This window comes from Eumetopias jubatus, unplaced genomic scaffold, assembly GCF_037043125.1.
Source record: "Eumetopias jubatus isolate StellerSeaLion01/CBP00866 unplaced genomic scaffold, mEumJub1_p1.0 scaffold_16, whole genome shotgun sequence".
In the NCBI taxonomy this organism is placed as follows: Eukaryota; Metazoa; Chordata; class Mammalia; order Carnivora; family Otariidae; genus Eumetopias; species Eumetopias jubatus.
Genome location: NW_028274822.1, coordinates 78,598,454 through 78,601,794, shown reverse-complemented (window position 1 = coordinate 78,601,794; position 3,341 = coordinate 78,598,454). Strand labels below are relative to the sequence as shown.

The following is a 3,341-nucleotide window of genomic DNA, read 5'->3' as shown; positions in this document are numbered from 1 at the left end:
GTTTTTAAATGAATTTCTAAATAAATATTTTAAAAATGTGCTAGCTTTAATTTCTCATATGGTAACTACTGATAGGTCCAATCACACACACACTCTCTTTGGGGTCCTTTGTAATTTTTTTTTTTTTTTTTTTGGTATATACAGAGTACCTTACTTACTAGACACTTGACACTACTGAGTCCACATAACATTATCACTGAACCCTCCTCCCCCGCCCCCTGCCCCCACCCCCCAGAGAGGCTCCAGAATTTCTACCCTTAATTTACACAGGAGGAAGCACCATTCACAGAGGAAAAATACCGGGGCTGGAACGTGAGCCAAGGGCAGACTCCACTTCACTAGGTGGCCCTTCTCCAATCCCACGAAGGCTCATGAAATAGAATTCAACTGGTTCTAAAACTCCAGCTGTTTAATAACAAATGCTTCCTCACCCTCACCCCATCACAGCAGCAGGAGAATCACAGGTCCAACCATGGGGGGAAGGGAGCGCTGCAGAAAGCCAGGGGAAACGGAAGCAGCCGGTGAGGGGCTTGGTCAGGCCCCTACCCTTGATGTCACTGACTCCTGGGAGCATCAAGTTGGGCTGGGCACAGAGGCCTCTCCTCTGCCCAGCCACCAGCAGGGAGCTCCATCCAACGGAGGCTGCGGCTCTAGCCAGAGAGCGTGAGAGGAAGCCAGGGCCGGCAGGGGGAGGAAGGGGATGAAAACAGAAGAGACTGGTCTGCCACCAAGCCTGGGTCCTCTGGCCTGCCTGTGCCAAGTCCAACTGCCAGAGTGGGCCTCGCCCATCAAGAGGCTACCACCACTCACACTGGCCTGGCCTTCTTGGCCTTCTTCTGAGACCTCACAGCCTCATCGTGGGCTTTCCGCTTCTCTGCCAGTTTGTTGGCCTCTCGGATTTTGCGCCTCTTGCCAAACATGATCTTGTTATAAAGGTACTTCTCCCGCTTCTTCATCATCATGATGGCCAGGCGCTTGGCTTCATTCTCCTCCTCCTGGGCCAGCCTCTGCTTGTCCTCCAGCTTCACGGTGCCTTCCATCACTCTGGGCCTCTTCCCGTCCATCCTCTGCTCCTCCAGGGCTGTCAGCCGGGCCTCTTCTTCCTTTTCTGAACCAGCCTCCGCATCTTCTTCCTCCTCCTCTTCATTTTCTCCCCCTTCATCACCATCACCATCATTGTCTTCCTCCGCATCCTCCTCTTCAGACTCACCCATATTTCCTGGGTGCTCTCCCCGCTGCAGGGCCAACAGCTTCAGCTTCTCGGGAGGGACATAATCTCCTTCCTTCTCCGACACGAAGGGCGAGGGGTGTGGAGGCAGCTGCACTCCGGGGAAGTAGTCTGCCACGGGGAGGAGGAGCCGTGCATTCACACAGTCGAACACCCACTGGGGCTGCACATAGTACCTGCCGATAACAGGTGTCTGCTGCCCAGGCCGGTCCACAATCTGGTGGGTGATGCAAGAGTCTGTGACATCATATGTGGCCCCAATGCACAGAGACTTGTCCCAGGACACATTGCCCCCAAAGCTCCTGATGACGAAAGCCAGGGCCTCGCGGGGCACCTCACGGTTCAGGAAGAACTTTAGGCCCTCAAAAAGTTTCTTGTGCTTTTCCTGTGCCTCCAGCTCCTTCCTGAGGCCCTCCGCCTGCGCTGTCGTCTCCCCATCTGCAGGAAACTCATCCACCTCAGCCTCCTCCTCCACAGGCACCACCATGCGGGCCAGACTGGCACCCAGCGCCGCCAATTTCTCCATGGAGCTCTCGGAGTTCAACGTGTAGGTGTCCTCACTGGCCTTCGCCTCTGTGTGGACCTGACCCTCCAGCTTGGGTGGGTAGTGCAGGTTGAGCGACTGGTAGAGGCGGAAGTTGACGAAGCCCAGCAGAGTGGTGTAGAACTCGGTGAAGGTGGCCATGACCCTGTAGTCAACGTCTGTCGGGTGGTCATGGGAGAAGGCATAGGGTGTAATCCACACAATGGGCTGCCCTAGCACCTCGGCCTGGTAGTAAATGCCTTTGATGGACAGGAAGACCTTGCGCAGGGCACGGGCAGCTATGACGTAGTGCAGGAACTCCACAGTGAGCCGGCGGCACAACTGAATGGTCTGCACGTGGCACTTGCCAGTCCGTGGGAAGGTGGAGAAGAGGAAGCACATGGAGAGGGCAACATCCAGGTCCCGCAGAGCGTCTATGAATGTGGGGTACCGCTCCTTGACAATGTGGTCAAGTTTGTAGTTGGGCTTGTTGTCCTTCAGACGCTCCACAGTGTTCCACTCACTCTTCCCATAGGCCTTCCGGAGCTTCCAGACAAAAACCTTGTATTCCCGGAACTTGTTGACAATGGGCTCATGGAGGAGGAACTTGATGTCTTTAAGAAGGTAAAAAGTTCGGGCCGCTGTGGAGCCCTTATTAACCTTCTTCTTATGTTTGGGCTCATGGGGATAAATGCCTTTCAGGATGCAAAGCCGCCTGAAGTCAGCCAGGCTCAGCTGCAGCTTCTTCCGGGCTTTGTTTCGGGTGATGTAGTTGGTGGCAGAGCCTCGTTCATACTTCCTCTTCTCCAGGCCTCCCATTGCTCCACGCTGAAGGGTCCCCTCTGTAATTTTTAAAAGCGTGTCAAGGGATCCAGAAACCAGAGCTCTGGGAACTGCTGAATTAGATTATTTCAAAAGTTCCAAGAATCTGGGATTTTTATGGTCCAGGCACTCCTATGTTGCTCATTCGTCTTCATTCATTTATTCTACAACAGATATTTAATGAGTGCTTCCTAGCTGACAGACTTTTCTAGGTGCTGGGGATAAAATGAGGAACAAGACACACTTCCTGGTAGGGAACATACCAACTCAAGGGCCCATTGAATGATACAGGCTCGCACACCTTATGATGGTCATGAGGCAAGAGCAGGGAGAGACTTGTGTAGGCTGGGGGCAGGGGGCAGGAAGGGGATGACACCCCAGGTGAAGAGACCAGTGTTAGCATTCTCACTGCTGCCTTGTTTTGCTCTTGGCATGAAGAGGGATACTCAAGTAAAGAATCTACGTGAGGGGTGCCTGGGGGACACAGTTGGTTAAGAGTCCGACTCTTGGTTTCGGCTCAGGTCACGATCTCAGCCTGAGATCAAGCCCCAAATGGGGCTTCCTGCTCAGCGGGGAGTCTGCTTCCTCTCCCTCTGTCCCTCCCCTCCTCCTGTCCCCTGCTCATGCTCCCACAGGCTCGCTATCTCTCACTCTCTCTCAAATAAAAAAAGAATCAAGGTGAAATGGGGGATGAGGGCCCAGACATCTTGGGTATTGATCAGGAATGATGGTCTCTGCCTTCAGACCAGGACGGATCCTCAGTGTCTC

At 53.7% G+C, this 3,341-nt stretch overlaps 1 pseudogene; it reads right to left on the bottom strand.

Moving 5' to 3' along the window:
• Positions 1–391: 391 nt before the first annotated feature.
• Positions 392–2,583, bottom strand: LOC114219014 (pescadillo homolog pseudogene; annotated as a pseudogene).
• Between the last annotated feature and the right edge of the window lie 758 nt (positions 2,584–3,341).